This window comes from Poecilia latipinna, unplaced genomic scaffold, assembly GCF_001443285.1.
Source record: "Poecilia latipinna isolate Pla-1442-1.1 unplaced genomic scaffold, P_latipinna-1.0 Scaffold2111, whole genome shotgun sequence".
NCBI classification, from domain to species: domain Eukaryota; kingdom Metazoa; phylum Chordata; class Actinopteri; order Cyprinodontiformes; family Poeciliidae; genus Poecilia; species Poecilia latipinna.
In genome coordinates, this window is record NW_015114727.1 from 62,214 (window position 1) to 87,657 (window position 25,444).

Genomic DNA, 25,444 nt, shown 5'->3' on the forward strand with positions numbered 1-25,444 from the left:
GGAGACTCACCTGGAAGCGAGACATGACCTAGAAACATAAAGACGTCATCCAAGATGGAGAGAAGGTGCTCTGATTTATTGTTGCTATTTTTTCCCCCCCGCTTCTTATCAGTAACAGTTCGGCAGTAATGGACTGACTCATAGATAAAGAACCTCTTGGATAAATAAAGTCAAGCCACCAGAGACTGGCCTGACCATAGAAGTTCATTTCTCATGATATTCTTTATTTTCTCAGCTGGCTCCCATTGACTAGATTGCGATACTTGCATATTATTTCCATAAGTAAAACTGTTTTGAATTTTTAAGTCCGTGGTGGGAAACCCACACGGCTCACCGCACAAGATGAGAAAATGCTTCATATTAAGTATAAAAGCAAGACGGGGTTTTAGCCCTGTTTGGGGGGGGGCGTGTTGAAGAGTTAACTCAGTGGTCCGGTTCAGGTGTGTGGGAGCAGGAATCAAAAGGCGCTTTCGCACTGCACTGCACGGAACGGTTGTGTTCGCATTACAACTTGCGACCGGTTCCACCCGGCCCCATGGAACCACAAGAGCTGTGGTTCCAATAGTGCCGGCCAAGCGGTTCTGCTTAGAACCAGCAGCTGATTGGCCGCAGGTTGTTATGGAGTCAGACGTTGATTTTCTGTTGACAGCTGGCTCTCACTACTATATTTTGTAAAGAGTCAGCCTCGTACTGCCAGATGGTCTGGAACAGTCTGCGGTATTTTTCTTCCGTATTTCTCCTGGCAATACGTAGAAGTCGTTCAGTATTTTGTCTTCTGAGGGTAGCTTGTTGGCGGAATTTAATTAATTGTATGAGGTTGATGAGCAGCAAAATTAAATCCATGTCGTCCATTGTTGTTGTCGTCGTAGTAGTAACTGTTCTTCTTCTTTATTAAATTGGCAGTTAGCAACCAACCAACTCAAACCACATTGTTTAGTTTTAAAAATAATGACGTCCGGCACCGCTTCGATGGCACCCCGGAGTGCAATGCGAACACAACCGTTCCGTTCCGTGCAGTGCGAAAGCGCCTTAACACTTTTTCTCCCGACAAAACAGAAATAGTGAAACAGCCTGAGCAGGCAGACAGCTTCATGCTTGAAACGGAAAATAAATGTTCTTAATGGAAACCCACCAATTAAAAAAAACAAAACAAAAAAAAACATTTTTTTGGCTACAAAGGTTTTGCGCTATGAAAAACTAGCGCTAACTATCTTACTGCTAAGATGGTTAGCACTACTGATAGCCATCTTAGCACCACCACAAAAGCTAACGAAGACGATGGTTTTCTTGGGGGGGTTTGGCAGTTTTGAAATCAAGATATTTCGCACTTGCACTTTTTTCGCATCGTGTGATCAACAACCGCATGTTTACTGGAGGAAGTGACGAAGAAGACGACAGGAAGTAGCATGAGGCTGACGGCGCGGCATGTTTTTTTAAATGACATATCGCATGATTTTAATTGACTTTCTTTTGTTTAATAAAAACACAGCAATTGCAAAATTTAGTTTTTCAACTCAAGCGAAGTATCAACCAAAATTTTATGCACATTTGTAAAGGAAATGCGGCCGCTAGCATATCAACGCAGCTACGTGATTTTAGAGGAACGACACTGAACATGTCCGACACTCAAATGGAAAACTAGCAGAAATTTATATTAGTGAACTTAGTTAACAGTAATAATTGTGCTAATTAAACTACAGCAAAGCTTTAAAATGAATACAGAGATCAAAACTTAAGCAGAGTTTATATCTTAGTGTGTGTTTCTGCTGCCTCTGTGCACTGCAGCCATGCATGCTGCTTGTCAGAGTGCATGTAGAGTCCCGCCTACACGCTGTCATAGAAACGGCATGCATCAGATAAAGTCTTTCAACAGGTCAATACAGATATTCCCCAGCTGCAGGCCTATTCTATGAATACTGCAAAGGCTCACTCAGGCCTTATTTAGAAACCACATGAGCTGTTCCTCAAGGCAGAGAGACAAAAAATAATAAAAAATGAAAATAGTGTTTAAGGTCGGGTGCAAACGTAGAAATATATCAACACACAAGGCAGCAGAAAAATCTACAATTACAGAACCATGTAGAACAGGAAAGAATGATTTTCTGAATCAGGCGTCGTGTTTTGCTTAAATTGTTAAAGCCGGGAAATGCTCACACTTTCTCAATCCGTCAACAGAGCCGCTTTCAACAGCAAATTAAGAAAATGTGACTAAGCGACGTTCTGCGTCAAGTTTGCTGGTACGAGTACTCTGCTGCAAAAAAAAACAACAAGAAGAAAACAACAACAAATTCCCAGGTGAGAAATTAAGTTAATGGAAAATGTAACACAAAACTCCAGGCAAAAAAAAAAAAAAAGAACCACAGAGGTATTTTAGTCTTTGTTTGTGTTTGTCTCTCTTAGAGTCAGCACTTGATTCGAGGCATACAATAGAAATTTGCATGCAGGGGCGATGCACAAGACTTTCATCTTGATCAGTCCTGGCCTGCAACAAGCCATTTGGAAATTCAAAAATACAATCTTTCCCCAATCATTGAACGCACCATCAGGGTTGCAACTACATATTATTCAGGTGGATGCGAAAACGTAAACCCCCCCATACCCCCACACAAAGGAAGGTACGTCGCTTTAGGACGCTAACGGCAATTGAAAATTTTAACTTCATAATTATTTAGTATGATTTAAAAAAATAATAATTAACAGGCAAGATCATGTTTTACAACAACTTCTCATTCTGTGAGGTTATGTCACCAAGCAAAAAACAACCAAAAAACCCCCCCAAAAAACATTACAAATTCAAAGAGGTTATGTCAGAAACTACGACTGTCAACTTGTCATCCAGGCACGGTGACATACCAGGTCTGATGTTACACAAGGTTAAGAGGAATCACTTAGAATTATTACTGAAAGAAAACAAGAAGCTGAAGAAAAAGAGTTAATGGAAGAACATGCTAGTTATGCTGCGTTTCCTCTCTTTCTTGTTTTGATTTCCTACACTGTGTGACTTAGAGCATTATGGGCAACGCCATTTATTTAGCCATCTATCTAACCATTGCATTAGCGTGTACAGTGCAAGATCACACCACTTAGAATATGGTGGCCAACTCTGAGCTGTCTTTTTTTTTTTTTTTTTTGCAATATGAATATTGTGCACACTGATATTGACGACAAAATATTGTTGAGATTAAATTGATTCAGTTATTCTTTGATGTGAAGCTGCAAAAAGACATGGCAGTCTTAATCTGTGGTGCAGATGCGTTAATGAAAATAATAAAATAATTAAAATTAAGATCTCCCACACACACACACACAGAGTACCACTGGTAATGAGGCATATCAGTTTGTTTCACAAATTGCACTCATTATAACGCGTTAGAGAAGTTGAAAACAGTAAACACTTTGAATCACTAAAAAAATTCAAGAAAATCTAAAGAGCATTTAGTTTAGTTTTGCTCCTCACAATATTATCTCAGTCAGTAGAAACATGGTCACGCCACAGATATACCATTACTCACAGAACATTTTCAGCCGGCCACCTGAAATAAAAACAGAGCAAAAGAAAGAAAAATGACGGACAGTGATTTCATCTTCTGCAAAGAAATTAACAAGTGGTTGGACAGCAAGTATTCTGATTAGGCAAATCCTACAGATCATGTTTGAAATAAAGCATTAAAAGCATCTGGGCCACATGAATAACAGAAAACTAACCATGTTATTTGCTGAAAGATTAACATTAAGTGAGACTTTCGCCCGCTTCCATTCACTGTTGTAATTTATTTATTTTTTTTAACAGAACCGCTGTAATATGAATTAATCTTGCGGGTTCATCCTTTCAAAATTTCAGTTTTCACCTCTGACTGTACGTTTTACCACAAGTAAACATTGCAGAGCATTTCTACGTACTGAATGCCACACAGCCAATGGTAGAAAGATGACTTTCAAACCATCTTTCTGTTGATAGCAAGAAGAGTTTACTACTAACTCTGATGAGATTGAAACTTGCCTGTCGTTAGATGTGTCGTTAGACTCTGCCACATCTAACGTCATTTCCAAACAAGCAGCCACTGAGGACTAAAGCAAAGAGCCTGATGGCGTGTTTGTGGTTTCCAGTGCATCACAGATTAACTCGTTGGAAAACACTTAGTATAAACTGTAGAAATATGCTTGGAGTGAATCACATGCACAAGCGTCGGGAACAGTGCTGCTATTATTAAAGTTCAAAGCACAAGACGAGTTGGTTTCCAGCAGAGAACAGGCAAACTGCCGGCATGCAATGCAGCAGGGCTGGGGGGCGGAGGGGGGGTTCGGGCCAGGGGTCCGGGGGCGAACCAGAACCCACTGGTTACGTCCTTCACATGCAGCAAGCCGACAGCCCCGGAAACGGAGAATAAACGCCTTCGAATTCTGACCGACGACGCAGGAAGTGGTGCTGGACACTGAAACAATGAGGCGAGAGCAGAGTGGTTGGATTAACAACAAAAATCTTTATCAAGTATGACCATAATGCTATCGACCACCACTCGCCCCAGCAGCTGGGTGTCACACTGGGGCACTGTGTGTGCTTTAAGGATAAACGCGGATCATGTGCTGCATGCTGATTGCTGCGAGCGGCCCACTGCCAGTTTGTCTCTGCAGGGCAGTGTGCGAGGGACTGAACGTCTCTCACATGAACCCCTGGAGTCATTTGTTACTGGATTTTACCTCGAAAGCTGTCAGCTGGTGTATTAATGGCTTTTTAAGAAGCCCATCTGCACAGCCGAGTCGGCCTGACGAATATTCTGCTGAAATCGAATGTAGGGCGTCTGTTAGAGGCTTGGCTTCAGTTGTTTAGCAGAGAACAGGTTGTGTGTTCTAGTTTTGTAAATTAAAGCTGTAAAAAATGGCCAAACTGCGACCGTGTCACCCAAATGAATGAACGCAACGGACTGCAGTAATTTAAAAGAGCGTTCATGTGATTAATATGGACTCAAACAGAGTTATAGTGCTGTAAAAAAATTTATTAACTTTAATGAATACAAGATGTAATAATCAGCATTATATCATATTTCATTATTGAGTCTTGCATTTGCATCAGTCGAACTCCACAATAGAAAGGTTTGACCGTTCACCAAAGCACACTTCAATATGTAATTGGCTATGTAATGATGTGACAAGGAGATAGGCACCAGCACCCCTCCCGACCCCACTGAGGGACAAGGGTGTTCAGAAAATGGATGGATGGATGGATGATGTGACAATAAAATTTAAGAACTAAATAAAACAAACAACAAATAATTAAATGACTGGTTCTGGAGTTGAAGATTGAAAGCCTCAACAAATGAAAGCTGTATTTTGTTTCCACGTAAGCAGGTCATCTTTGTCAAATATTATTTGTCAAACGTTGAGAAATAATCTCAGATAGAAGAAATCTGAAAGGGTTCAAGTACCTACTTTACAGAAATGTATCTAAAAGTTTATTGATCACAATTTCATGCTTACTTGTTATCGTCGAATTAAATATAGGTGTCGTGATCCGTAGTTTTCTGTGTTTATTTTTGAGGTTATTCTGTGTTATCCTGTTCACCGTTGATTGTTCCCAGCTGTGTCTTATTCCTTGATTACCCTCCCAGTGTATTTAGTCCCACCTGTTGTCTTTGTCTCTTGTCGGATCCTTGTCGTATGTCAGTTGTTGTGTGTCGGCTCTCCAGTGGAACTGAGAAGCCCTGGTCTGCCTAGCTCTAGTTTCAGTCTTCAGTTTGTCAGTAGCTACCGGTAACTAGCTGTGTGCTATGTTCTCTGCCGTGCCGCCTGCATCGGACTGAGTGAGCGTTATCATTAAATTCATCATTTCCTTTACAACCTGGGTGTCTGCGTCAATCCTCACCACCATCACCAACCGCTTCATGACAATAGGTTTTATAGCTGCTTTATTAAATGAGAAAAATAGACGTTCCTGACAAAATTGGTTTACACGATATCGCTTTAAAGCTCCTATTGGTGGAACCTACTGCCATCTAGTGGCAGCAACGGCAAACCAAAAAAATGAATTGAAAAAAAAAAATTAACTTAAATGTTTTGTTGTTACGACAGAATATGTAAACTTATTAAATGCATTTTCCTACTGCTTATTGTAAACATTATTTTGATAACATCCCATTACACATCATTGTAAACCTCAGATGAGTCATGTTTCGTGTTTGCAACAAAACAAGTGAGGAATACAAACAGCGAAAGACAAGTAAATAAGACAACAGAAGTAAATACTCAACACTGCATCCGACTTCTTTCCTCACAGCTTTTTGACAAGCGAAGAAGACATTTTCCGCCGCTGATATTTTTGGCGTTCTGGTTTACAACGGTGTCATCTAGCTGCTTTAAAGTGGCCCCGATGCCTCACAGGAGATGGGAAACTCATGGTAACTAAAAGGTCATTCTGTGAGTCATGCCTTTGAAGAAGAAAGACAAGCTCACAGACAAGAAGGAAAGAAAAAAAAAGTGTGGTTAATTTTTTATCTCGTGCTTCAAAAGAGCAAAGAAACCTGAGATTCTTCCAAATATAAAATCCACGTTGGAGCGAGGGTCAGAGGGCCAACGGGACTGCAGCATGACACTCGAACTAATTCACTCCCAAAGCTTTAAAAACTCTCACAGGAAGCAAAATAACGTTTCAAAATCAAAAGCAGAACTTGTCAAGAGGAGAAATGAAATCTTGTAAAGATTAAATTAGGCACCATTGTAAAAAAAATAACTTTTATAAAGAAAATTTAACAAAAACTTGTGATAAAACAGTTTAGACATGCTAGCTTTAATTTTTGTAAAAATTTCCAATCCTCTTTCCCTCTGACTAGCTCTAACTCAAGCTTCCTCTAAATAGTCTATTGTATTTAACATGTAATGATGAATAAACAGATAATTTATCATTTTTCCTGTTACCTTTGTGGAGTGTTTGATTTATTTGGAGATTTCAAACTCAAAATGAGACATGTAGCTGCTTCTGGTCACTAATGCTGTATTTTACACAACCACTGCATGGCTGTCCAATGTAAAGTGTTCTGAAATCTTGCTCATTGTTCTTGAAGTACTCACCTCCATTCATGCATTGCTTGCCAGAAGACGGTGAACTGGCTTCTCATGACATCACAAATTCAGAAAATTCACAACTGCAATAGTTCCATGCAGACTGAGTCGGTGAATGCTACCAAGATCCCTCCACACTATCATTTCTCAACCTTTACACATAGCATAAAGTAGGGCTGTTGTAAAAGAATATTTTTACGATTAATCGAGTAATCGGATCGCTCTCTCTCTCTTTCAGCGCTCTTCCTACCGTTCGCTCCAAAAAGCTGCCAGCGCGGTTCAGAGCGCAGAAAACCTGTCGTCCTCCAAGCATCGCCCCACACAGTTTAACAATACTTATTGTACCCCAAAACCTCAGAAAACGCCAGACAATTCAGCGTCATCCTGCTAGCACTTAGCAACAACTCACAGGCGGAACTTAAGGGTTGATGATTTATCAAAAAAGGACAAGTAAACAAAGCCAAAGACCAGTCAGGTGAAGAATATAGGGATAAAACAAAAAAAATAAAAAATAAAGAGCGAATCTTAGCTCTTATTCACTATATGTTAGCTAAACTTAACATATAGTCCTGCCTCAACGTTGCAGTCGCATTTTTTTGAGTGACGCATTTCAGCTAAAGCTTTGATCAGGAGTCAATGGCAACAACAGAAACAAGAAAAGGAAAACATGCAGAGCACTTCTGGGTCCTCTTCTCTGAACTCATGTTCCACCACGTCTATCGGTGTTGTTGAACGTTTATCCAAAGTTTAAAGCATCGCTGAACTCCCAGGTGACCATAAAACGCTTACTTTACAGACACAGAAAAAAAAAAACCTTCAGGTTGTAGTAATCTCACAGCTGGTTAAATTTGCTTTGGTTAGAGGGAAACGGGATGAACTCACGTCGACTGTCTCCTCTCAGATTCATTTAAATTCATATTTTTTCACCATAGTGCCATGACGCCTTTCTACGTGCCAGTGGTTGTTTCGGCAACACACCGAGTCAGTTTGCAGCTATACCAACACTTTCTGGGCTATAATAGCTAGCACTGTGTGACTAAAAGGCCAAATAGATTTTGAAATGTGCAAACCGATTTAACTGCGTCTCTTTGTGTGGGCGTATGTTTTGTTCACAGGGAGTCCAGGAATACTCGATTTGAATAATTACTGGAGCAGAGGAATAGTGTTCATAATGCAATAAATACCTCAGTAATATGGACGAGAAACATGGATGTCTTTGATATATCGCTATTAGTGACAGCTGTAAAAGTAATAATAACAGTAATAAAATGTTATTGTGTTTCTGACTGTATCTTATAAAATATTGCCGGGACAGCAGGTCACTACTGGCACACCTCACAAGAAAACCATACCAATAAAGAACAGCTTTACAGTAGGTGGTTTATGATGACAAGTGCAAGGTAGAAAACAAAAATTAGACGTTAAGTAGGAATAAGTTTGGCAGCTGAAATCATAAAAATAACTAGGAAAGTGTTAGTTTTCCTCACTGAAAACTCTGGTTTATTAGCTGAAAGGGAAGAAAGAAAAACTTATTTATTTAGGAATAGTCTACAAAGGGGTGATAAGGTAGTTATAAACCTTTTCAAAAGTACAAATTTAGTACAGTAAAAGTTTTCAGTTTCAGAGTCTGAAGCTGCTTTGCACACGATGCAGCGCTTGTCAAACACTTCACATGCAAACTACAAGACAGATACCAATGTCAACTTTATTTCTTTGCGCTAAAGATAGCAGCAACTAAAGATCTTATTCAAGGTATTCCCATTTGCAGATTATACTTATATTTAAACAATGTGCTGTTTTTTTTTATTTTTTGCTTAACGTTAGCGTTACCCGTTTTAAAGTTTGTATAACGTCATGTTTCCAACTTCAAACAAAAAGCCGGTCACACTATCTTTGGAGTTAAAAGGACATATGTAAACAAGATTTTAAAAGATATTTGCATATATATATATCTTGGAAAGCACAAAGAGGCAAACATGTGTCATATTTTTAGCTCTGAAGGTGAAGGCTACAATTTGACTAACAGATGCAGAAATGAAATCCTCTCATTATTATCTGACTAGAGAGAAGTTTAACTTTATGTGTCGTTTCGGTGAGTGAGCGCCCCCTTCTGCCACCACCAAACACACACAGGGTTCCAACAGGAAATGCAAAGGGAGAAAAGTAGAAATCTCGTTTGAGTCGCAACTTATGTGCGTCCCTTGTGGTAGTGGCGCCCTGGGGAGTCAGCCATATTGCTGCCACTGATCTCATCGACGATTGAATTATCAGCTGTGAATTTCACTAGTTTGATGACAGCACAACCAGTACACTGCTTTGACGCTTCGTTCACATAAAGCACATACATTAGAAGCTTCTACTATAGTCGTCGTATGAGAAGATTTCGCAGCCAAAGTTTGAAAAATAGCAACTCTTGAAGGCAGTGCAAAAAATAAAAATAAACAAATATAATTAAATAATAACATAATATGCAAATATAGTAGGAGCAAATAGAAACAACCAGGAAGTTGCAAAAGCATTTCTGTACTTAAAAATTAAAATTGAAACAAACATCTTCCAAAAGAGGTGCTTTCATATTTTTTGAGGGCTTTCCAATCCCTTAAGAATGTCCATCCTGGTCTTATTTTCAGGAACAAAACCCGACAAACACACATGATGGAGATCTTCATTTAGATCCATTTAAGTTATTTTATTTAGTAATTTACCAGAACAATCAAAGAGTCAGACTTAAAAGATGCACAACGTTAGCAGGATGCTTATCTTGATACATCAGCATTAATTCATTTTAATCATCATGTCATAAAAAAATATGCCAACTCTTCTCCTGAACCCCGACTGCTGCTGCTGCTGCTGCTGCAGCAACATCAAAACGCTGGAACCTGCTGCACTCAAGGCTGTTTTTATTTGTGCCTTGCAAAATAAATGATATTCTAAAGCGAAACGTTTGAACCCAAAAGACATTACAGAGACTGGAGGGTTATTAATATCCCCTTTTGTATTATTCAACATAATCTCATGTTGCAACCGCAAACTTCAGCGAGTTTTATTGCAAAGCAACCCGACGATTCATCACTCCCCGTCTTTGGCAGCGCTGATCCTTTCACTGAATAATCAGAAAGCAAAACCTTGATGATACTGACGGATCACTGCCTCTTCCTCAGAGCTCGCGTCTTTCCCTCTACATTTAGGAAAACCAGCTGCTTTCTCCCCCGTCATCACTCCTCCTTCGTTCAACACGGGGGAAAAAAAGAAAAGAAAAGAAAGATCCTGGCGATGGCACAAAGCCAGACAGAGGAGGTGTTTCAACAGTTCATCACTATTATATTTAGCACTTTTTAATCCGTGCACCAACCGATCGAACGCCGCGCGTCTTGCATCTCCTTCCAACATCATTTAATGCCGCTGAAAAGAGTCCTCTGCAGATGAAACTGGAGATACTAGGCGGTATCGGTCATTCCTATTAAAAAGAAAACAAGTGGTTGAAGTGTGTAAGAGAGAAAAGGCTCGTCAAGAGAGAGAGCTAGCTCAGTGGGAAAAGGACCAAGCCTCAAACACAACATGCCAGGCATGCCTCGTCTGACCCTTTGATGCTGCACGTGAATCTCACAACTCCTCTGCTATTTATTTGACCCCAATTAGAGAAACATGATTGGTCCATGCAGCTAAATTTGGAACTGAACTGGATGAAAAATACAACTAATTTGAGTAACGTTTCTGCAAGCGAGTATATGAAGGCCTCTCTGAGGGCAATTCTCTGATCGAGCCTCTGGATGAACTCTCGTCATCGGGTTATTACGTTTCCATTTAAACTCTACCTCTCCACTTAACTTTCAGTTCCTGAACACACGACGTCAAACATTCTCTCGTGTTCAGGAGCAAAATCTGGAGCAACATCTGGACGGAAGACGAGAGGAAAAGCAGCAAAAGTCCAAGGAAAAACCTCAAACGGCGTTCAGAGAAACCGGATAGCTGTCGATCGAAAGAGAACAAAAATAATTCTCCCTCTTTCGAAGAAATAATAATGCAATCAAGGACTGCTTGATTGCGCAGTCTATGGCTGGTTTCCATTTTTGCAATCCTGAATCTTCATCCAAGAGCACATTATCACTCTGAACCCTTAATCTCCATTTGGCTGTTCGTCGTATCCGCTTGGACGGCAGTTCAGTTTAAGCAAATGATGTCAGCCGATGTTGAGAGAAAGTTGCAAGCCGTAACTCTTCAACTCTATGAAGGCCCTTATGTAAAGTCGCCCCAAGATCCATGCAAAAGGTGCGGCGTGCTGAAATGCACATCACTGTTGCACACTTCCTTTTCTATGGTGTCCGTGGAAGAGCAGAGATGAACATCTCTTTAAAAAGCAAACAAATATCCCTCCGAATAAGCAGCCGTGACAGATGGCTGCAAGCACAGAAATAAAACAGTCTGTGGAAGAAAGAAAAAAAAAAAACCAGCAAACAAAACTCATTCCTCCAGGGTCATGGCTGTTTTTATTTGTGCCTTGCAAAATAAATGATATTCTAAAGCGAAACGTTTGAACCCAAAAACATTACAGAGACTGGAGGGTTATTAATATCCCCTTTTGTATTATTCAACATAATCTCACGTTGCAACTGCAAACTTCAGCTGGTTTTATTGCTAGCACATAATTATGAACCTAAAGGAAGTAGTATTTAAAGTACCCTAAATAAAACAAGGTCCAGCTAATTGCCTTCAGAAGCACTTTGCCCAAATACACTCAACCTGTGTGTAATTTACGTGCTAGGTCAACTTGCTCTTAGAGGCAACACACTCGTATTTGCGATTGACTTTTGGAAATCATTTAATTTGACTTCATTTCACAATAATCCACCAATCTATTTTGGTTTAGGTCATAAAATTCCAATAAAAACCCCGAAACATTTTTGGCTAGTACATGTAAAAACAGGGAACAGGGTTTAAGTGGCCTGCAGAGGAGTGCGACTGAAAAATAATGCTGTGAAAATTCAACCAATCGAAGGTGGGTAGGATCCTCACTCCAAAGCTCCAGCATAAAATTAAACATCTGATTCCAGGGGTCACATTTGGACCACGGCAATCTGTTTTTATCCAAGAAGATGCGGTGGGAAAATAAGGTCTCAGGAAACAACCCTGGTTCCTGGAAAAGCTCTCTGAACTGGAAAGATGTTTTATATTGGGTTTAGATGAGAGTAAAAACACAAAAGTGAATTTTTTAAGGATGTTTGGAGTGGGGGGAAATCAGATATATAACCAAAACAAGTCAGTCCAGTTTTGAAACAGCACGGCCGCCTCTGGCAGAGTGAGCAGTTTTGCTTTGAATATTTTATGATGGACTTCAAAAGAAATACCGCTGAGGTTCTTCTAATTTCCATGTTTATCAGCTCGGTATCATTTTGTTGTCGTTAGCCGTGGCACTAGTGAATTTCTGATATCTGGCAGGAAAATAAAGATGCGGGAGAACTGAATAGGTGTCCTGCCTCGGCCTGAATTTATGAGCGTGCGTCACATGCCTCGCACTCAGCTCCTCGGTTCACAGTTTAATCCACACCGGCTTTGTGATGTTCTGCGTCTGCCCGTCTGTTGCGCTCGGGTGTCTGATAGCCAGACTGGGGGGCCAGCGGACATGTTCTGAGTGATCAAACACGCCCACGCCGCGGTTTCCTCAGCACCGAGCCAAAACAAACCGGAGGGCCGTCGGACAGAATCGCAGCTACAACTGGCCGGTTTCATGGACGGTTTACTCTCTAAGCACCTTTTAAAATATGCAGATGGGCCAACCAAAACACTTCGAATGGTTGTTTGACGGTGACAGCTTTTCCTAGCAGCTCAATTTAAAATAAACCTTCTAACGTGTCATCATTTGATTCAATGCCAGAGCAAGGAGACTTACAACTAGAAATCTATATCTACATTGTTTTGCACGCCTGAACTCAGATGTTCAAATAATCCAAAACACTGCAAACAGTTCATTCAGTATTTCAACAATAATTGTCTGTAAGTGGATATGAATTGATTTTAAAGTCTTCCTGCCTTTAATCACAGGCAGGAATGCTAACATGCCTGGAAATCTTTTTTTGTGTTTTGATTGCTTTTGTATTTACAGTCTTGAATTTTCACAATTTCTCTAACCTCATTGAAGTGTAACTGGATGTGTTTAGTGAAATGTAGCCAATAAGGTAGAATAATGACAGTGTTATTTGAAGAAAACTCCAAACTAACACAAAAAATAAATTTTAGGGGAAAAAAAGACACTTATTGGAGACAAGCTGGAGAAGAAAATAAGCGAGGCTTTCAGAGTTCATAATTAGTGTCGGTTTTCCCCAGTTTTTAGACCTCTGAAAGGATTTCCTCGTGAGCCTTTTATCATTTGACGCAAAAACATCAAGTATTCCCCGAGGGAAAAAACAGAGTCCAAGAAATGATTCTTTCAGCAGAAGTCACAATAAGAAAGTAAAAATTGCATGTGAAAACTGGTGTCCACGTTTTATCAGCTAAAAACTGTTTTAGTAGAAGACACCAAACACGCTCACCTAAATTAAATGAGTCACATAAAATAATGATGGAACTGAACAATCCAAGAAAACTAACAAATAACATTAAACCAAAGCTTAAATGAAGAAATATACAAATACTAAATCTCTAGATGTAAAAACTCCTTTAAAAAGTTGATTTTACGTTATTCCCCCTTTGCCTCCCTTTGATGAACAATTAAAATTCCCCTTTATAAGTCATTTCTCAATCATTTGCCTACCAAGAGACCCATAATTATAAACAAAGCTGTATTCACCTTGTTCTTAGCCTTTCCACTTTTCAACAAAAGAAAGATTGAATGGAGGAAAAAAATACGCAGGAAAAACCTTTATGCATTACATATCTAATGAGGACTAGAAACCATTTACTTACAAAGATGTGAGGCAAGTTAAAATAAGATACCAGGTGGAGTAAAACCCCCAACAAGTAAATAAATAAATAAAGCTCTTTATAAATCCAGAGGCTCCAACAAAAACCTTCACTTCCGGCAACAGACGACTTCACCGGAACTGTGCCGCCTTTGATTCCGCTTGCAAGGCATAACTTGGATCAGGGTGGCTTCATGAGGATGACAGCTACAACTTAACTCTGACCTGTGACTCGTGAGCAGCCGTATCCGGCTAAGCCCGTTTGGCAGCTGCGGCTCTCCGGCACCGTCCATATAAGGCGGGACGGTGGAGACCGGCGGCGTTATCACAGCCAGAGTTCCTCTGCTGCGCTGCTCCGCGGTCACAACACATCGCTGCCCAGGGATCCCAGGGGATAAGTCTGCTCTTTGACAACCAGCCAAAGGATAACGATAACCTCAGAGCCAAAAGACGCTCGGCTCTGCTCTCTCCTGATCCGGACCCGGTGTAATTTAAGAGTCTGCTTTAGCTCCATGCAACAGATCCTTTCTAAATATAAAAAAAAAGGGAGGGAAAAAGCAGATGTGCAGAGACTCTAATCTAGATCCTGTGAGAATAAATACAGCAGACAACAGTCTAAAAAAAAAAAAAAAAAACTTTTACAACCATGATTCAGTCGAACAAAGTGGATTTGATACGGTCTTTGTTATTTATCACTTTGTGTTTTAAACTGTCTTCTTTGAGATTTGCTTGTCAGATGTAAAGTGATTTATAAATAAGAGGGGAAACATGTGCAGTCGTTTCATATTTTTGCATTTACTCAACTTGTTTAGCACATGACAATCTTTTCAAATGTGCACATGCAGAATGTTTATATGCATGACTTTAAAAATAGGGTGGGATGATATAATCCTGGATTCAAGACGAAATGAGAATCGAACAATTTTAGAGAAAAACATCCATTTATTTTCATAAATAGAGTTTAACAAATCTTAACATCTCTACATGTTCCTCACAATACGGTGAAGAGTATCTTTTTCTCGTAGAATTAAATTTAAAGACGGGTAAACGATATGTTCTTCTTCTATGATATTGTAAAAGGTAACCTTTAATAAGCTTTGTGGTCATTTTGGGTAAAAGATCTGAGTCTTTACCTAAGATATCACAGGGCAGAGTTGCACAATCGGCCCTATAAATACCACACTAAGTGAACTTTGTTTGACCCTCATCTTGCTGATGAGTCACCAGTAAATGTGCATGTACTAGAGAATAGTTTTGTTTAATGGCAAAGCAGGATTTCTATCATGTCTAGCCTTTAATGATGTGCAGACCAGACCAAAGATTGGCATTCGTTAGCGATGATAATGAAATTACATCCTAGAATCTGCATAACGACAACATAATGAGCTCAATGGATTCCACACGCCACCTCCATAACGACAGCATGTGAGGAGAAGACATGCGACATGCACAGAGGCTCATTTCATTTCATGGCACTGCACACACGACTCAGGTTGACAGAGGCGAGCTTTTCTTCTTTTGTTGATACTGGACTTTGTAATAAAGTACCTGCACTCATATTTGAGATTGTTTAGTGGAGGGAGGGGGTTATTGGAGCTTCAGGCTAAGAAGGCCACAGATGTTATTAAAGGGGCAGCATTACGGGTTTCTCAGCCGGATAGTCCCATTTTATAGTGCAATCAAGCAACTATGTATCAAACATGGCTTAGAAGAAAGTTGACTTTGTAATTTTAACACCTTGAAATTGGGCCTCTGTCTCTTTAAGAAGCTTTTGATCTTTTCTGAAACTGTGCATTCAGGAAGTCATCGCAATGATCGTCATTTCAGGGAGAGAGTGAACATGTTCGATGTCTTACTTATTGCTTGGTAAGCAACAAATGATTTTCATTTCCTATTAATAAAATACAACTTTGTCCTGGATCTACTGAGACCAATCAATCATGAGTTTTGGTTGAAGTGGAGAGCACAGAATATGACCAGGTGGAAGGGGAACAACTCATTAGATACTGCCAAGAAGCGTGGACTAATTGCTTCCTGAGATTTCATGCATTCTAATGGTTTCAGACATGAGGCTGCCCACCCACGCAGACACACACTCACTCACACACACACACACATTATAATCCAGGTTATATTCATGAGGATGAATCCGGTATCCACTTTCTGTTCCAGCTGCAGCCATGACCAGCCATGGGGAGATTTACTGTCTCTGTCCATGGAGTACTTCTGATTCACCGATTATGAGGCGGGCCTGTACATATGATACCAGGAAGCACTCCCTTTGGTACTGGCAGCAAGCAGGGTTCCACTAATTAAAGTAAATATGGCACAGGCCTGCAGACAGGCAACACATCAAGTCCTCTTTTTTTTTTTTTTTTCTGGATTACATTATGTACTGTTGTCGTCATTTTTTTTTTTTTTTACAATCACTTTTTGGTCCGAGGTACAGTTCTCTCCAGCTAGGGAGGTCAGTCTTAGGGTAAAGCACAAGTTGTACTTCAAGTAGAAAAGGACAAATCCTGATCAAAAGAAATAATTTGATGATTACTAAGCTATGCGGTTGCATGGCAACAAGGACCAGGAGGAAGCTGTGAACAGATTCAGGAGAATCCGTCTCTGCACCAAAACAGGCACTCGAGACAAATGTCCTGTCAGAATCTCATCTCAGGTAAACAAGAAAGAAGCCTTGAACCAAGACGAGAACTACAGGACTGCAGGAAATGTTCCAAACAAGTTCTGTCTGCAGCGCTTGAAGCAGGTTCGCCAACAACTGGCAGCGGGCGATGTGATAAATTATTGAAACTTCACTGTGGTTTTATAGAATCCACTGTGAGTTTACAAAGAAGCATGGAGAAGTTTCATCAGACAGCAGGATTGCTCATTTGATTGCTAAAATTTTGTTTCATTTGCGATTTCCACCTCTATCTGCCTTGAATATGCAAGACTTGGAAACGGTGACAGCCTGCTGGATGATGTCGAAACAGGGTGGGGACGTTTACAGTTTGAAACATTGTAAACGGCATCCTTTTCTTCTAAGAACAAAAGGATGCTGAGAACTAAGAGAGGCAAACAGCTGCCAGTTTGTGTTGTACATACCAGTCTCATGCAAAACTATTCATCATACGACCTTAATGTAAATATTTTATTGGTACTTTATGTGGCAGACCAATACAAAGTAGATCATCTCAAGAGAGAAAGCGAAACGATACATGGCGAATACAACTTTATGAGTGGTATGCCTTGATAATTAACGCCCTTCACTACGAGACCCCAAACTACGGTGCAGTTCAGCCCATTTTCTCTAGAAATCAGCTAATAGTAAACTGTGTAAGTTAGTCTAAATATAAATCCAGAAGGCGGCTGCATGTTCTGGATGGAGTGCATTGACATAGCTGTTGAACCGAGCTCAGGTCGTACCCCGCCTCGCTGGAGACGGGCACCAAACGACAACCCTGACCTGAGAACTGATGGTCACAGATGCTCTCCATCTAGTCTGAGCTTGAACTTGAAATTTCAGGCTCTGCATCCGATGTAGAAAGCTGGTGGAGAAATACACTTGGAAGTTTTGTAGCTTGAACTCCAAAAAAAAAAAAAAAAAGGTGATTCGGTAAAGTAGTGATTTATGAGACTAACCCATCAGTAACGCATGAAAAACACACCAGGGTTTAATAAGAGTCGCGTTTAAAAAGGAGTCAGTAACACGATCATGAGACTCGTCATGTCTTTTGCTAAGAGCAAATAAATATTACAATCATTTGAAGCATAAGCTACAAACAATGTTTCAGACCAAGTAGCGTTCAATCAATCTGACATTTATGAGAGAAGCATCTCTCATTGGTTATTCTGCTGGTTCTCCAAATATGGATGGGCAGGATTATGACATTGTAAAATCATAAATACTGTTCTTACTGTACAGATAAGATCAGGGTTTTTTAAAGCAGCCTCTTATAATATTTTAATGTTTTGCATAGCAGTGGAAATAAAAGAAAAAAAAGTGGGAGTGCATCATGAGAGCATTAACACTGTCATATTTAGTGAGCAGAAAAAGGGCTCAGTTTCTCAAGGCCAAAGTCAATACAAATTAAGTCAAAGAGTCGGAACAGAACCAAAGCATATTTGTAATATTAACGCTGAAATGGAGTTTCACTCCAAGTGGGCACTCGGTTCAATCAGAGCTGAAATTAATATACTGCTTCCAACGAAAACAAGCAGAACGGTGTAGAACGGACTCCAGAGTGTGAACTCGGAACGACACGACAACTGCGACGCCACGGTTTCAGTAACATATAGGTGACATGTGGGATAGCATGACGAGTGTTGATGCAGAGCGTCTCACAGAACCGGGCTCTGCAGACTGCTCCTACGCAGCTGCACCCGTCTGTCCAAACAAGGTGCTGGAGAAAGGTCTTTTTATCTCAGTGCCTTTAGACTCACAAATTTTTATGTAGTAGCAGAGAAAGCTAATTCAGTCATTTGCACCTTTAGGTTTACAACACAGGCAACGATGCTGTTTTATTTCAAAAAGTTTCAGAAGTGTAGCAGGGTAGGGCAATCAGAGTGGGAGCAGAATTATGTCACCTGTTGAAAACTGAACCAGTGATGACATGGCAATGCATTGGCTCCCCTGTTCTCCACTGTTAAAAGATAAGAGTCAACATCAACGTTAGTTCTGAAGGTTTGAGAAACATGATTGCAGAATGACAATAATGCAACTGTAGGAGGTGTTCATTGGGGTAAATATAAATAAAACAAAAAAAACATTCCTGCTAGTGAATGTTCTCCGATAACTTGTGAGGTCTTCCTGTTTTCCGATCCAAAGCAGTTGAAACACTATTTTTCTCCTCAGAAATTAAAGTTTATGTATGAACAAATCAAGCCCAATAAATATATTTCAAAGTCAAGTCTGAAAAGTTAGAGAGTAGTCTACTGGAACTACTGCAGAGTTTAGTTCTTCTAGTGATTTGTGGCGCACACCCTTGGATATTACAAACTCTTCTATAAATTCTGCAACAAACTGCACAGACTACATAAAAAAATAATTGGTTTCTATTCAATTGACTCATGGTATTCTTTTAAGCAATGGGAAAAGTGGTAGCCTTCTTTCAGCCAGCTCACTGACAGTGCACAATGATCAAACCATGGCATACTTTGATACTGCAATATAGCCTTTGTGTGAGTGTGTCGTTTTTTTTTACCAGATGTAGAAAATGCCTGCAAAGATCACCTCCACACTCTGGACATTGACTTTTTTTTTATCACCACACGAACAACTAAAACTGCCCTCCAAATCCGACACTGATATATGGGTGGAGGGGTGGGGGCAGTATATTTATTTGATAACTTTTCCAGACATTTGTACACTAAGCTCATAATGACAGTTTCTTGCTTATACTAAGAAGGACTTCCCCTCAGAAAACACATGAAGGAACTAGCTAAGCTTTGTCAGCCGACACAATGAGACCACAGTGTCAGCGGTCTCATGCTAGGAGTCCTGCAGGGAGAAACTAAAAGCGGGACGGCATATGACCAGCTGTTCTCAAGGTCCTGGAACCACGGCCCTCATGAAGCTTCAAAACAACCACAAACACAAACAACAGACATGGAAAAAAAAGAAAGAATAAGCCAGGTAGTCACAGTAAAACTCCCCTGAATAATAATAATAATAATAATAATTAATAATTAATAATAAATAAATGCTTAAGCTGGTATGGTAGATTGGATAACTGGTTATTGTTTGTGAAGTACCGTCACTCATACTACTTACCATTACTGAAAGGGAAAAAAAAAGAAAACAAAACAAACCTGCTGAGGATGTCAGGAACATTTAGGTGAGGGAGGAATAATAATCTGAAAAGGTAAGGCTTTTGAAAGATGAGCCGTCTGACGTTTTGTAGGTCAGCGCAATTATGAAAAAGCAAAGTAGCTCAAAATTATTTCTCCTCAAATGAGAGTCGACCCGAGCAGTGTCACCGTGACACGTGGAAACACAAAGAGAGAACAAATGCAATCCAAAGAAACCTGCAGGTTCATCATGTGTTGACAAACTGAAAAGTAAGACAGTGGATAGTAGATACCATGAGAGTAAAAGCTTTATTATACATGTGATCAGAGAAACGCACTTAAAATGTGGTCAAGCTGATGAAGAAGAGACGTCTGATGAAAAGGCCTCTCCAGTCTGGTTACAACATCTTCACAACAGCACAATAAATGCATTAGAAAGACCTACATATCGTGTTAAAGAGTTTCACGTGGTATTCTTCTGTTGCCATAGAAGCCTGAGTCAATGTGTGGCTGTTAACAAAGTTGTTATGGAGACTGAGAACTGTGCAGAGAGTAGAGGAGTACGCCTGCTGCTGTTTGCTTTCTTTTCCAACGCTTACAACCCAGAGGATTGTGCCCCTGACCTCACCTCTAAGGTTGAGCCCAGGTACAAGCCTACGGCCTTTCTTTACCACAACAGACTAAAGCAGTCCACGCATTTCTTCAATCTGTTCACCTCCTTCATCGTCCTACAAGATACCTAAACTCCTGGACTCGAGGAAAAGGCCTCATCGGAAGGGAGCGGCTTTCCTTTACCTCTACGATTTAAGAGATAGTCACTGATCTCAGGGACGGTTCACAACAGGTGTTGGGAAATCTACCACCGACTACGGCGATAGGGGCCCCCTCCTCGTGTCAACTGTGGGTGATGACCTTGACATCAAGAGCCTGGGGGTAAATCCTTGACATCTGAAGCAGGTTACAGGAATCTTTCTCTACTTGAGCCCACCGCCTGCAAGGTAGAGTGTCGCAGTTGGGAGTAACATGAACCTCTGGTGTGTGATGATTTCCAGTACATTATCGGTTTTGGGAGGTGAAATAGTCGTGGTGGTCAAGAACTCCATACCCGTATCGAAAGAGTCTTCATGGCCCAACGTAATTTCTGAACTTTAAAAGAAGTGACTCCAATTGTGACACTCTAAAAATATACCGCTATAAGATCCCCAACTATAATGATGTAGACTGCTACTCAACAAGACTTGGTCAAAGTCACAATCCAATGACAATAACTAAAGCGAATAAAGGATGACAGCAGGATAAAACAGATGAAAGGACACAAGTACAGGAGGTTTTGGTCCTCCGTTGCCATAGCAAAGGCTTTTAAAACCTTTCTGAGAAGTGAATGGTTTTGCTCAACAAAAACATACAAGTGGCACATTAGGCACATTTCCCAGCTCTGTATTTTCAACCAGTGACTCCATTAAAGAGCCTCTATATAATTTCACTGTGCACAAAAAACCCCAACTCATCTTATATCACCATTAAGAACACAAACAATCCAGATGAGGTCATGATGTTCAGTTCAGGGCTGATTCAGGACAGAAATTGCAAAAAATATATTAGCTTTTAATCACCAGTCTGTTAGGCGACATGCTGGATTAGAGATTAAAGACGAGACGGAGGATTTCCCAGTTGAGCATCGCATTGTAACATAATGAGTTCAACGAGTTACGGGACAATATCAGATCTCCAAGGCCGATCAAACATCAAACTTGGAAAATCTCAGGTTTCTACGCCTCCAAAATCAGTTTGAGTCTGGAAATACCATCAACATTTTAATCATTAGAAGATGAAGCTGCAGATGAAGAGGTTTTGTATCACAGCAATCTGTTGCAACTCTTCATCCAGGAACGGCTCTCTGTGCAGTGAGGATAATTGATACGACGTACAAAATAGGTGGGAGGAGATCAACACCAAGGTTCAGAGTTTTCTTTTTAAGGAATCATATGGCAGCTACCGCAAAATTATAATAAAATCCACATTGTGCTAATAACGTTTTCCCTCGACCTCTTTATCTCTGCGTATGGAGCCAAGTGTGCTCCTCAGTGGTTTTGTCAAGAACGTTTTGCATTTGTGGTTTCACTCTGGACGACTCAACATCCGTCAGTCTTCCAGCGTCCAGCCTGTGTGCACAATTTGGAGGTGTGCACCTGATGCACGTAGCACTTCAGAGGCTTATGAAGGCCGTTGGGAGTCAGATGTGGATGTGATGAGGTTGTAGCCCCGGCGTGAAGCCGGCGTAGCCACTCTTCCTTCTGATTCTCTGCTAATCAAGCCATGCGTGTGCGTGTGGTGTACACATCACATAAGGTAACACTGCTGCTCCCAGGATCCTGATGTGCTGCACAGAACCGTGACAGGACAATGTTTTATGACCAAATAAAGAGTTCAGGCCCCTTGTAAGAGCTCAAAGCTTTTGTGGATCCTATGTTTTGTTTAATATCATAGAAAAATGGATGAATTTCACACAGTTTCTTTTAGCCTTAAAGCATTGCCCTCTGACTCACGAGCTAAAGATGCCTGGAAATTAAAAATCGACCTGGATGTACGGTTTACTTCCGACTTCTAGCCAATCCCAGAGTAAAGCGACTTTGGATTGACGGTTTTCTGATATTTACTAGTATTTAGGCCGATATACTGTACACACCCTCAACCTGAATGTGAGGAGTTAACTGAGAAGCGCATTGTTTCAAAAATACAGAGGCTTTTACAGCAGATGGTGCCAACAGTGTCCTGCACTCAGTTATCAGTAGATGTTGCAGAAATATTGCGGTGTTAAAACAGGTTAATTTCTAGTTTTAGGATTTTTGTCCCATTAAGGATGCACAGCAGGGCTGGAAAAACATCTAAGCTTAACTCACAATTCTATCAACTGTCAGGACAAACATGCATTTGTCTTTTTTTTTTTTTTTAATGGACGTGTTGTTGCAAATCTGAGTTAAGTGCTCTTCTTCACCGCCGCTAATGTTCCAGTCAGACCCGACATAAAATAAACAGCTGCTGACAAATTAAATGTGTAGTTGTCACATAATGCTGAGTTGGTCTACATATTTATTGGGGATGTTTTTTTTATGAAGATTAGTAGTCTTATTTACATGGATGATAAAAGTGTAAAAAATAGATAGATAGAGAGAGAGAGAGAGAGAGAGAGAGAGAGAGAGAGAGAGAGAGAGAGCAACCACATTAACATCGCAAATCTAATTTGAGCTGTGGCTTGCAGCTCGAGTGGATTACTAACCCATAGAAGAGTTACCACACTAAACCGATTGATTGCAGGTTTGGGGGGAATGTATATCACAATTTATAAATTTCCCCTGAAAATAATCTCTCCATGAGTTGGAATTTCAACTTAGGAGACAAACTAATTAATGCGAATGGATGGCAGATGAGGAGAACGGAGCAAAAGATGTCCCTGGTGCAAGACTAAAGTGTTGCTCAGTGAAAAAACACAACGTGGAAACTATTCACCCGTTTGACATTTCACCATCAGATCAGTTTTCTGCTGATGCAGAGCAACAGCAGAGCAATCATTTACACCGGGTTTCGGAAGGTTTTAGATGCTAAAAAGCAAGGGGACAAGTGGAAAATTAAAATGTACTCCAAAAAATAAATAAAAAAATAAAAATAAAAATGGTGAGACAAATTTGATCTTTCTGTGCATGTGAGGATTCTTGTCGTCAGTGCATCAGCACAAGCACACGTTATTGTGGAATTAGCCGATATGCGACTGGGAACTAGCAAATCTCAAGTTTCCCTAAAGAAAATTTAGATTTTTTTTTTTTTTTACATTTACAATGACATTCACAGTGACATTAACAGAGAGACCGTATTGGTGGCTGCAGCTTCCTGTCGGGATGATGGGCTCCGCTCATGTAAAGCTAAATCAGTTCATGTCCAAGCATCGATATCGATAGCAGCCGGTCACAATAATGTAAAACCTGATCGAAGGATCGAAGCTTTGTTTTTAGTTTTTTAGACACCTATATGAAAAAGACACTTTTCAGATCGTAGCTGAAGCACATTCTTTTTAACTTGCAATATTTATTAGCACTTTTTACACATTTTTTAAAACATTTATTTAGAAAAACGAGAGAAAGGATAAGCTGAATACTTTTTTTTTTTCCCTGAAATCCTTTTCCTCTGTTTGAGCCAGAATAATAAAACGGCGTAAGCCTGGAAGTACGAGCACACCGGTGCTGGGGAAAAAAAGAAAAAGTTGGTCGGCGTTTGTGTGACATACCGTCCGTTGCTAAGTTACAGGAAGACAGAGGCGAGTTTTCTGAATATGCAGCAGAATGCGTCAGCGCCGGTTTATTGAAGACATCCTCAGCTGGCCTACATCCACGCTCATTTCACATCAAATACCTGAAACAGGAGCCCGCTGAGTTAAAAAGCAAGTATTTGGAAGCTTCCATAGAGGATGAGGACAAATTATGAAAGAAAAAAAAAATCTTAAGCGTTCAGAAGCTGGTCAAAAAACAGATTATTGTGCCATGACTCTAAGGTGGGTAAACATAAAAAACAAAACAAAAAAAAAAAACAGACACTATGGGCATCTGTTTTGAATTTCCACACATTACAAGCAGCACAATTAGGCAGCCAGAAAACCCATTACCTCTAGAATCCTGGGGCTGCTGGTCTGCTAGCATGTACCGAGTAAGGAATCGGTTTTATACTCACAGATATGAACACGATCACCCTCAAAATCCAGTTCATGGATAAGCGTTTGAATCTGTGAATTAACATGAATATGAAAAGAAAAGAATAATAATAATCTAAAAAAATATTTTCTCTTAACCATAATGGACAAAAACTGTTTTCTATATCTTAACTCATTCATGTTTCTTTATGTGACAAATATTTCATGACTGTTCATATAAACCAAAAACAATACCAAAACCTGAATTAGCTCCAAACTGGACTCTCCAAATTCACCCCGAAGACCAAACACAGCTCCCTCTACAGTTCAGAAACGGAAGTGCTCCCAAAGGGGAGAAAAGCTTTAAAATCAACAGAAAATGCAACTGAAAAAGATGCAAATGATAAGGAAAGCATAAGAAACACTGAACCTTTAGTAACTACCGACAAGCAACAAGGTTCTGAGTGAACGAGGAGGGGAGATCAGATATGAAAACAACAACAAATCCAGCAGTTTGTTCCCACGTCAGCGCATGAAGACCAGCGTGGCTTCCGCTGGAAACACAAGCACAAGCCGCCGTCCACACAATCACACCATAAACCAGCCTGGACTTTGCTTACGTAACCAAACAGTAGACCTCGAAAACAAAACAAAGAGTGAAACTCCAGGCTTTCCGCTAATTGACACATTCTTTTGCAAGTTTACAGTGCAGAAGATCCTTTGATAATTGAGACGGAGGGATGCTTCGTTGAGTTTTTAAAAAAGGCGTTTTAACTAAATGTCCCCTGCAATAAAGACGCACTCGCTGCTTTTGTTGGGATTTGAAATAACGACGTGCTGTACACGAAGCAAGTTTCACGTTGGACTTCCAAAAGTAGTGTAATCAAAAAATAAATAAATAAAAAATTTACACGCGACTATTAAATGTAGCACTGCTACTGAAAAGCACCGCTGGTATATGTGAGGCCACCATCTCTGAATGGCTCACAAACGAGAACAAAGTTTTTTTTTCTTTCTTTCTTTTTTTTTTTTTTTT

The 25,444-nt window shown here is 40.2% G+C and overlaps 1 protein-coding gene and 1 long non-coding RNA gene across 3 annotated transcripts in view; one reads left to right on the forward strand and one right to left on the reverse strand.

Annotated features, from left to right (window-relative positions):
• adcy5 (adenylate cyclase 5) overlaps positions 1 to 25,444 on the reverse strand; it is a 79,808-nt gene that overhangs the window by 41,507 nt on the left and 12,857 nt on the right. The window lies entirely within an intron of this gene.
• LOC106936279 (uncharacterized) lies at positions 12,889 to 16,299 on the forward strand. The gene is made up of 2 exons (XR_001422097.1): positions 12,889 to 13,044; positions 16,122 to 16,299. It is a non-coding gene; the product is annotated as an uncharacterized LOC106936279 (long non-coding RNA).